The sequence below is a fragment of the Chinchilla lanigera genome, unplaced genomic scaffold (genome assembly GCF_000276665.1).
Source record: "Chinchilla lanigera isolate Chin_1 unplaced genomic scaffold, ChiLan1.0 scaffold00069, whole genome shotgun sequence".
Taxonomy (NCBI): Eukaryota; Metazoa; Chordata; class Mammalia; order Rodentia; family Chinchillidae; genus Chinchilla; species Chinchilla lanigera.
In genome coordinates this window covers 5,622,772-5,634,684 of record NW_004955470.1, presented here as the reverse complement: position 1 = coordinate 5,634,684, position 11,913 = coordinate 5,622,772, and the positions used below count along the sequence as shown (strand labels likewise).

Below are 11,913 nucleotides of genomic sequence, written 5' to 3'. Positions count from 1 at the left end.
AAACAAACAAACAAAAACCCCAAGGAGGTAAGACAGCAAACCAGAAAAACAGGAACTGTAACACATTAAGTACCACGAAGTTTAATGTTTTTGTAAATAGTTGGCTAGAACTGAAATATGCTCCCTATCATCCTGTATTTTAACAGTGGATGTGCCACTGAACTGCTGCAATGGTAGCCACATGCTACTGCACCAAATCCATAATGGGAAAATCAGAGCTTCCCAGCAGAGTCTGAGAAGCCCTGGAAGCCAAGTACCAAGGGAAAGAGGCACAGTAAGCATAGAAAGGCAACAGGGTACATTACAGACAGACAAAAGGTCCCCCCAAGGGGATCACAGCCTTTGGAGAAGGTTCCACTCGTAATGAATTTCCTGGCTCCACTCAAGAAATAGAGAAGCTAGAAACAAAAACCAGGAGGTGGGCAGTGTATTTTTAGCAGTATTTCCAGGCTATTGTGGGCCATTTTTGAACAGAAATTCTTTTTTGTTGTTTGTTTGTTTGTTTTTAATGCAGACAAAGTAACTGAAGCATACATGCATTTACCCAGGATTACACAAAACAGTTGTGGGATTTGTCACAAAGTCTGACTCCAGTCAGTGGTGTTAAGTGGCAGGGTTGAATCTTGACTAGTCAGGAAGATGGGAGACCAGCTAGAAAGCTTCTTGCAGTGACAGTCAACCTTTTAGAGCTTTGGAATATACAAATAGCCCTATTTCAAAGAGTAACTGAAATTAAAAAAAAAAAAAGTAACTGAAATGTCACATTTGACAAGTGGTTCACTAGTTACCCACTGATGATACATTTGCTAAAAGAACACCAATTGACCAGCACAGAAACTATACACAAGAACAACAATAAAAAACCTCTATTGCAAGTTCATAATAGAGTAATGTATAGTACAACCTTTGAATTTCAGAAAGACATAACCTCAGCCTTCTATATCGTGAAGAAATACAAAGAAGTATTGACACTGTCAACATTACACTATGATTGTAAGATTGATAGTGAGGCCAGGCATGGTGATAAGCATCTGTAATCCCAGCCTGTGATCCCAGCACTTGGGAGGATTCTAAGGCAGGAGGATCCTGTGAGTTCAAGATCAGCCTGTGCTACACAGCTGAGTCAAAGCTAGCCTGGACTACATACTCAGACCCAGTCTTAAAAAAACAAAAACAAAAAAGATAGCAAAGCTTCAACACAAATGAAGCCAGAAATAGTCACATTTTACAAGAAAAACAAAAGGTAGAATAGATGTTGTAGACAAGTTACACAGTAACTATGTCACTCAAAACACAAAGCACTGGCCAATGGTTGTGTTTTACTTCATCCTAAACATAGTTTCATAGTTTACGAGGACAATAAGAAATACAAAATGTCACAAAGAAATTTTCTTAGAGGATTGGAACTGGAACTGATAAATGATCAATTACAACAGAGGAAGAACAATATTTATCTGCCCAAAGAACTCCGCAGAAGAATTTTGGAGCAGACCTGTGAACAGACATGTGAATTATCACAAGAACCTCCTAAGGAAACAGGAAAACAGGCAAGATGTCAAGTAGGTCCTACCAAAGAAGACAGGAAAACAAAACACATGTGCTATCAGTGTAAGTGATACTTCTATACAGAACATGCTGTTTTCATGTGTGAAAACTGCCTTAAGTGTGATAATTGAGATAAAGGTTATTTTTGTGGTAGTTTTAATTAAATCTTCACTGTAGTTCATACTGGAATGTATTTCTCTTATTTTATAGATTTAGTAAGCTAACAGCTCCAAATGTTGATGTTTATGCTAAACTTATCACATATCTGATATTTTAATAACATTTTATTTTGCTACTAAAGTGCACATACTATGATATAACAGGAAGCTCCTGACCAAAGAGGAAGACAAGAGAGGTGACAAATACAGCCTGCCAAACAGGAAAGGAAAGCCAAGTACACGTGCTGTCAGTATAAGCAAGACTTACGTATGGAACACACTGTTGGCATGTATGAAGACTATCTTGGGTGTGATAACTGAAGCAAAGGTTATGTCTGAGGTAGAGTTTTATTTGTATTCTCATTACAGTTCACATAGGAATTTAATTCCATTATTTTGTAGATTTAGTAGGCAAACCATTGATGTAGAAAATATTGATGTTTATTCTAAACACTCATTACATATTTGATATTTTATTTTATTGATATTTCATTTTCCTGGCAAGTGCACACTGTATAATATTGTAATATTCATAAAAGTAAAATTAATAATTCATCAATAGAAATACATCTAAAAAAAATAAACATGGGGATTATACATTCCCCATAATGCATCTTTCAAAAAATTTACCATGATACCCTACAGTTTTAAGATGATTCCACCTCTGCCACCACCTGACTGCAACCACAGGAAAGCACAAGCAAAAACTGCTAAATTGGAGATCAGGAACCCAGACACTGTAAAACAACTTGTTGAAGAAGAAAAAAGAACCAAATCATTGGGAAGTGGGAAGGAACTGTCAGAAAAAATTACAAGCTACTACGAAGTTAGAAAGACAGTCTGCAATGCAGAGACAAGAAAAACAAGTTAGACTCTCTTCCCAGCTCTCATAGGTAATAACAATATGATGTGTGCTCAAAGTAAGGAGAGTATTTTGAGGATGATTAAAGACAATACAGTATGTCTCTCTTACTGTAATAATTTTTTAAAAATTTAGCTGGGTGTCGTGGCACACACCTATAACCCCACAACTCAGGACTAAGGTAGCAGGACTGCCAGCAACTCAAGGCCACGCTGGGCTACATAATGAATTCAAAGCCAGTCTAAACTGTGAGACCCTGTCTCAAAAAAATCAATCAAGCAAGCAACAGAAACTTACAGCATTTCTCAATCACACTTTATCTCTAAAACAACCTCTTCAAAAAATTTACAATTGAACATTTTAAGTGTTAAGTGAATTTCCTCTCAAATTCATGAAACAGATAATACTTTATACCAATCATAATAGGAGAAATTAATATATAACACTCTTTTCATCATTCAGAAGAACATTAGTTTAGAAGTGTGCAAGAAGGATCGTCTTTAAACGATAATACACAATGCAACTGTCACTTATGAGCCTAGTAGTTTCCTTCCATTTTAATTATTATTATTACTATTATTTTGTCTTTTTGAGACAGGTCTCACTGTGCAGTTCAGGCTGGCCTTGAGGTCACTTTGTAGCCCAGGCTGGTCTCGAACTCGCAACAATCCTCCTGCCTCAGCCTCCCGAGTGCTGGGATTACAGATGTGCACCACCACACCTGGCTCCTTCCATTTTAATTATTAATAGGCTAGAATAACTAAGTTTTCAGAACTCAAAATAAGTTTAGACTGTGAAAGGCAGATTTACATAGGAAAAAGAACAATAATTTTCCAGACACCTATAATGAAGGTGTGACTTTTAAAAATTGAAAACCACACCAAATTCAATGCAGTGCAAACTGCAATGTGACTTGGACACATCAACTGCAAAAGGCTATGGCAAAACTGAGTCCAGGAAAGGAATGACACCCGAGGAAGTCAGGAGGCAGTGAACAGCTTTACTTTACATGCGTGGTCCTGGCTGGAATAACTTCCAACAAAAGCCAGGCCACGAGTGCCTATGAGCCAGCATTTTTATGAGACAGAAGCAAGACAGCATTTTTATGAGGCAAAGGCAGGACAGAACAGCCTGGCATTTCTTCTGATTAGCTAGCAGGGTGAGATCATCAGTTACAAGGCTAGATTAATGTTCATGCAGCTTGGTACAATCAGGCACCCTGCATGTTTGGCTATGCTCTTATGGTTACAGGGATCAAGAAAGTAATTACAAAGCCCTGAAGCAGTTACAGAGCTAAGCAGTTTCAAAACAACACAAGTTTTTAAAAAGGACTAATTTTTCTGGTACAGTTTTTCCCTTTCAGCTATTTTGGAGCTAAAAGTGCAAATGTGAAATATGGACTGGATATCAGATTTTGGAGAATTTATGTTAATTGTATTAGGTGGGATGAGGACACTATGGGTATATAAGAAAGCACTTCTATAAAATAAGATAGCAAATATGAGTTCAAAAGGCCAATAATGATTAAATCCAGATAATGTGTACAAATGGGGGTTCACTGTGTGTTTGAAATAGTGTATAATAAAATATTAAAGTTCAATTTAAAAAATTATGAGTTACACAAACAAAAAACTTTTGATGGGACAAATAAAATTTCATAATAAAACAGAATAACAATAGTTAATATACTGTATATTGTTATCTTCAAAGTAGTGATTCAGAGTACACGATATAGGCATAAAAAATTCCCCAAAGAATATTAGCACAAACCTTTCTTTTCAATGAACTAAAATAATTAGTTACTTTATAGCTATCTTATATATATTTTTCCTTTTCTCTTCCTTCCTTTCCCTCTTCCCCCATCCTAGTTCCTCTGTCCTTTTGAACAATTTCTTCCCATTTCACAATATCTATTGTACATTTTGGTCCCTATGTACTCTTTCAGTTTCTCACACCAGGGAAACAGACAGTACAATGTTTACACATGTGAGTCTGATTTATTTCACTTATGAGTATGGTCTCCAGTTGCAACTGTTTACCTATAAATGTCTCAAGTTTATTCTTCTTTATGGCTGAGTAATATACCACTGTATAAAAAGACCACATCTTTTTTATCCATTCCTCAGTTGATAGGCATTTGGGTTATTTCCAAGATTTACCTATTACAAATTGTGCTGCTATAAACAGGGGTGCACGTATATCACGGTGGTATGATGTTTTTAATTCCAGAAGGGGAATAGCTGGGTCAAATGGGACCTCCAATCCTAGTTTTTTGAGGAAATCTCCAATTTCCAGTGGTTGTACCAGTCTACACTTCCACCAACAGTGGAAAACAGTTCCTTTTTCCCCACAGCCCTCCACCATTTGTTACTGGATGATTTCTTGATGATAGCCATTCTTTCTGGAGATGGAACTTTGGTTTGAATCAGTTACATACTACTTTTGACTCCTAATTTCCAGACCCTGAGATGGAAATAATTTCTCAGTATCTCATTTCTTCAAGATTTTTGTTGGCTATTAACAAGTCTATAAGAGCAAATCAAATTAAAAAAGAAAAAAAGAGGAAAAGAAAACAAATAAAAAAAGAGCAAATCACTTTACATAATTATTATGACATGACAGCAAATTAAATTCCCAAGAGAACAACTGAAAATTCCACCAAATAGATAACCTACTTTTGCAGGTTCAGTCTTGACAAGTAATGATTTTGAAGTAGGTAATATCCAACCTTAACATAAAAGGTCACTGACCTGGAGTGGGAGATTATAAAATATGAGTAACACGAACATGAATAACTCACTGCACTGCGATGTTATAAAGGCTATCAACCACCAGGAGTTTTTCAGCTCCATTTTAACCTTAAGGACTCCATGGTATATGTAGTACATGGCTGATCAAAACGTAGTGATGCAGTACATAACTGTCTATAATCCCTCCCAAGCAAAGCTAGAGACTTTAAATTCTCCAGTTAAACACTGTCAAAGTGTTTTTTTAAATCCAACTTTAAACTGTTCAGCAAAAGACACACCTAACTCAATTCATTACATAAAGATTAAAGGAAAAAAAAAAAAAAGACTGGACTTCTCAACACCATTCAACCAAATCCTACCAATCATAACCAAAGTAGGATCTATCCCAGGACTTCAACTTTAGTTCAACAGAGAAAAATCAATCAAGGAAGGTAATCTACCAGCATGTGTAGGATAAAAGACAAACCCACACTGATTATCTCAGTAAGTAGAAGAAATATTTGACTAAATCCAACGCCCTGAAGGCAAAAACACAACAAAGGCAAAGTCCTCAACCTGATAAAGGGCATCTATAGAAAATACAACCAACAGCATATTTACTGGTGAAAAAGCTGAAAGTTTTCCCCCCTCAAGATTACCAACAAAGGGCGGGGGATATAGCTCAGTGGCACAGTGCCTGCCTGGCAAGCACGAGGTCATGAGCCCAATTCCCAGTACTCAAAAAAAAAAAAAAAAAAGATTACCAACAAAAGCTGGGCATAGTAGCACATGCCTATAATCCTAGCACTCATGAGGCTGAGGCAGGAGGGTTTGAGTTGAGTCCAGCCTGGTCTACAAAGTGAGTTCAAGGTCAGCCTGAACTATATAGTGAATTTCTATCTCAAAAAGGCAAAAAAAAACATTACCAACAAATTAAGAACATCTACTCTCACTTCTATTTAGTACTTCTATTCAACAATTTTCTGGAAGCTCCAGCCAGAGGATTAAGCAAGACCAAGAGATAAAAGGCATCCAAGGTTAGTAAAGAACTCTGATTTTGACATGGCCATGGATATAGGAAATCTTAAGGAATTCATGGTACAAAAAGCCATCAGTGCTAAAAAAAATGAGTCCAGCAAGATTCCAGAACAGATCAATACACAAAAATCAATTATATTTCTGTGCACTAGCAGTGAAATTAAGAAAAATTCTATTTATAATAGCATTAAAAGGAAACACAGGAATGATTTAAACAAAGAACCATAAATCATATACTCTGAAAACTACAAGGAAGGAAGGATGGACGGATGGTCAGATGCACAAACACCCATGATCACAGGTCAGAGAGCATAATACTGACATTATTCCTCTTCAAAATGATCTACAAATTCAACATAACCCACATCCAAATCTCTGGTGGACACCCACCCCCTATGCCCATCCTAGTTTGTGGAGAAATTGAGAAGCTGATCCTAAAATCTTTATGGTAATTCCTGAAAAGAAAGTTAAACTCCTTGGCAGTTCCTCAAAAAGTTAAACACAGAGTCAACCTTGACCCTTCAATTTTATTCCTACATCTAAGTATACCCAAGGGAACTGAAAACGTGTCCACACACACAAAAATGCTTATAGAAGTATCATGCATAATAGCCAAGTCTAATGTCCATGAACTGATGAATAAATAAAATGTGTTTTATTCACATAATAGAATCTTACTTAGGACATGTAATTCCAGGCTTAGAAAAATTTCTCTTCAGTATCTTCAGTCACATCCATTAGCTTTACCGGTTCAATACTGGAAACTTAATAACTTAAATTTAATTAAGTTAAAAGAGTAATCATGCAGGAACTGTTATTCAAAGTTCCTGGCTTATATGAAGCTTCAGAAACAAAAAATTAAAACAAGTAATTTATATCACAGTACAAGAGTTTGTTTCTTTTTTATTATTGTTTTTGTTGGTACTGAGGATCAAGCCCAGGACTTAACACATGCTAGGCAAGAGTACCACTGAACTACATTTCCCAGCCCAAGAGAGATTTTAGTAACCAAAGGAAGGTTTGAAACCAGTGAGTCTAAAAAATGACTGTCACCTGGGTTAAAAAGGATTACTCAAGAAAATGTAGCTTAAGCTTCACTTCATGTATGAAAGAAGGAAGAAACACCATGTTATCACTGCTTGCACTTTAGACAGACGAGATAGGTGGCTATTCAATTAAGGTTAAGGGAGAAAGGAACTTGTAAAGAATTTTGGCACTCGTTGACCTATACACAATGGCTATTTTTCTGTTCTCCCTCTTTTGCTAACCCCTTAATAACTTTTAACAGTTTCTTCACCAGTGAAGATCTTATTTAGATATTAATTTATCTTTGGAAAGTCTATATTTTGAGATAAAAGGGTTTTTTACATCAGCAAGTACACTAAATATTTCTCCCTCAAACAAGTTATAGCATTCATTCTACATTCAATATTATCACTACTGAAATTATGTACAGGTTGTGGTCACTGCTAGGGCAAGCAGTGCACTGTGATTTCAATAAATACTGCTTCATGAGATACCTGTATATTTTGTACTGTAATTTGTCAATGGTACATGTTTGTTACAAGACATAAACTAGGAAAGGAAGGAAAAGAAGTCACTGTGTGTCACCAAATAAAACATTCTGAACTCTGCTGGCATGTATATACTCTCTTTATTTTTGACACATTATACAAACTAGTAATTCACTCAAAATTTATTTCTCATCCTTTAGACTATTTTTAATAATAATAGGGTTCACTAAGTTGCTCAGTCATAGATAACCATTTTGAAAAGCTACACTATCACAAGGGAAAATTATAACATTAACAGCTACCAAAAACTTGACACCTAGGAATAAGCCAAAGAATATTCTCAAGATTTAAATGAAGAAAACAAAATGATTCTACTCTGTAATTAAATTAACTAAAGAAGCAGACAGTATTTTCTTGTTCATCACTATATTTACAGCACCCAGAACAGCTGGCACAACAACATGCTTACACCCAATATATTTCCTGAGTGGAATGATTCAACACCATAAAGATGTCAAATGTTCCAAATAATCAAAAACTTAATGGACTTCCAAGTAAAATCAATCCCAAGACATTTTTAATAGAACTTGGTAAGTTCAACTACATTAAAAAAGAAAAACTGTAAGTGGTTAAAACATTAAGAGCATTAACATGTCCATATATGTCTTAAATTGTCCTTAAGTGATTGTCAAGCATCCTACACACTTGTAAAACAAACATTAATGATGCTCAAATAGCTTGGAAAATGTTTATTTTCAAACAATACCAAAAGGCCAGGAATCTTTTTCATTTTCATTTTCTCACTACTGTACAGTGGAGTTTAAAGCTACATGATGTGTAAAAATGCTACAGATAAAATGCATAAGCTAACCTGAGAATCTTTATCTTCTCTTAAATCAGATGATAAGAAGTCTGCAAAAATGCTTAACAATGTCGTTCTCATGACTTTTTTGAAGATAAGACCTACTATTATTTATATTATTATGTAATGTATTTTTGTGTTATGTGTGGTTTTTTTGTTTGTCTAGTTTTCTGAGATAGGGTCTGGCTGGTAGTTCAGAGTGGTGATGTAGTTCACTATGGAGGCCCAGGCTGGTCTTGAACTTGCTGCTATCCTCCTACCTCAGATTCCTGAGTGCTAGAATTACAGCCATGTGTCACCACACCCAGGTGTATTATTACATTTTTAAAAACTATTTTTTAAAATTTTTTTAAAAAACTATTTTAAGAACTTCTCAATTTTAGTCTGTAATATGGTAAGTACCAAAACATATAATGCACATAAATGAGAAACTTTTTTTTATTCAAGAATTTAAACATGTAAAACAGTTCCAGAACCAAAAAGTTTAAGAATTGCTATCCTAACCTAACTGTTCCTTAGTAAAAATATGCTGTGCCCAGCTTCCACCTCACCTGCAAGGTTGGAACTAGCTGACAAGAAAAGATAAAACACATAAATGAGCAGGTAACGCTCAAAGTGGTTAAATGTGCTTCCCGGAGAGCCTAAGCACGGAAGGCAGAGAGGTTACTACCAACAAGAGTCTGTAATCTGCTTTCTTCCTCACTTATGTCAAATGAGGACTTCTTCCCCTATCAAGTTCTTAAGTGTCTGTACTGGAACAAAGAAAACCACAAGAACTATCATCAGCTTACGCATTTGCAATCTAATGTATGCACATACGAGTTTTTAAAAATCAACTGAGATATATGTAAATGAAAAATGATTGCTTTGATAAGTCTAGACTATTTGAACTACAAACTGAGAGTCCCTTATCCAAAGCACTTGGGACCAGAAGTGTTTTAGATTTCCCAAATATTTGCATATACATGATGAGAAGTCTTGGGGATGTAACCCAAGTTTAAATATGAAATTCGCTTATGTTTCATGATACATAAAGCATGAAATATCTGTACAATATTCTCAGTGCACCTATTTTTGTTTTGGTGGCAGTAGGTTCATGCATGCTAGGCAAGTTCTCTATCACTGAGCCACATCCCCAGCCCTTTTTTGAGGCTCGGTGTCTCACTAAATTCTCCAGGCTGACCTCAAATCTGTGATCATCCTGCTTCAGCCTGCCACATGTTGGGATTATGGGCACCTCTGTTTTGACTGTGACCCTGGTGAGCTTTCCATTATGTCATTTCAGTGCTCAAAAAGTTTCAGATTTTGGAGTATTTCAGATTTTAGATTTCTCAGACTATGGATAGTAAGCCTGTTATGTTCAACTTGCACTGTTCCCACCTTAAGCAGCTTTATAGTGCCTGCTATAGTCAGAAATCCTTCTGGAATAGGTTCCTTAAGCAGATCACTAGGTTCTTCATCACAGGGACACTGCTACTGACTAGAATGAAGGTTTGACACTAATGCAATCACCTGAAGCAGTGATGGTGAACCTTTTAGAGACCGAGTGCCAAAGAGCAACCCAAAAGCCAGTTATTGCAAAGTGCCAATACTGCGATTAAACCCGAATACCGAGGTTTTACTTTAGAAAAAACAACTCATACATTAATATCTTTTGTCTTAAAAGAAAAACACAGTAACACGTGTGCCATAAATTCACTACCGCTAACCCAAAGGTTCAGCAGCAGTCTCAGAGATAGCTCAAACAGGAAGGAATTTGTTGGCAATGCCAGGGCAGTGGTCTGCAGCTAAAATAATGGAGTCACTGGGACACCACCAACACCACACCAACAACAACCTCCTGCTGAAGACCCCAGAACACTACTGAACCCCAAAGACCACCCACCTCCAAATGACACCCTCACCACACAAGAATAAAGCTCACCACTCCCAATACTTCTTTTCCACTGCAAGAGCCTGGAAAGTAAAAAATGGAACCAGAATAACAAATAATGTATTTTTTACCTTAACTTGTATCAGCAATCCTCAACCAAACAAATGAACTGAAAAAGAATTTTTTAAAAATAAGACAATCAAGGATATTCCAAAACTGACTGGATATTCAAAAGTAAGAAATTACTATTCCTTAGGCTTGAGGATAGCATTGTGATGGTCTTTTATGCTTCTGTGGAGCTTTCCCCCAACTGCTTGTCCTTCAGCTTCACCCGGTGGATTAATTTAGAGATGAAAGGCCAGAGATGTGCTTTAGAATATTCAACAGGTGGATAAAACAAGAGTTGGGCATGTGCTAATAACAGCTGAAGACGAGTAACTGATAAATGAGACTTTATTAATATATGCGCACCTTTCTCTATTTTTTGCATATGGTTGAAAGCTGTCCTCAGGCAAGGAAAAGGTATCATCTACATCAGAAAGTCCTGTCAAAGCACAGAAGTTTTTATTTCACTAAACCTCCCAAAATTCTACTTTTTTCTCATGCATGTGGCTTGATTAGTAATTTCCATTCTCCAAACGAATTAACTGCCTCCAACAGACTAAAAACGGAAATACAAAAATCTTTGTCGACTTTTAACTCCACTCACCAGGTTAGTGCTGAGAAACAACTTACAATTCCAACTTATATTTAATCACATTATTTAATTCCAAGACCATTTACGTTTTGAGTTAAGACGATGAAGAGGCATAGGGTCTGTTTTATTTTAGATTTACCTCACTCCTCCCCTAGGATTAAACTAAGTTTGGCGGACAGGGCACAAAGCTGGAAATGTAACAGATGTTGGCTCACTCCCCGGAAGCAAACTTCCCCAGAAGAGGAGAAAAGAACTCACTCGAACGTGACACACAGAAACATTCCAAAATCTCCGGTAACCCACGTACGCGCTGACAGTCGCCCTACTAGCCTCTCGAGTGGTTAGCACGCAGCGAGCCCGGTTGGTCGGTGCCACCTCCGCCCTCCTCAGGGGAGGGGCTCGGGAGCCGAGAAATGGCCAAAGACAGGCCGGAAGGAGGAGAGCGAGACGCATGGAGTCCGGACAATCGGCGCTCAGACACCGAGAGAAGTGCGCTGGGAGCGGACCGCGGGACGAGGGAGTGGGCGGCCTCACACGCCCCGCGCCCCCCTCGTGCCTGGGAACCCGGAGGGCAGGGCTCGCTGCTGGCCGCCACTCCTCCCGACCCTCGCCCAGCGAGTGCCGGAACTCGGACC

General features: G+C 37.3%; 1 protein-coding gene across 1 annotated transcript in view; it reads right to left on the bottom strand.

Moving 5' to 3' along the window:
* Eif5b (eukaryotic translation initiation factor 5B) overlaps window positions 1-11,913 on the bottom strand; it is a 54,406-nt gene that overhangs the window by 41,849 nt on the left and 644 nt on the right. The gene's annotated exons all lie outside the window — the stretch shown is intronic.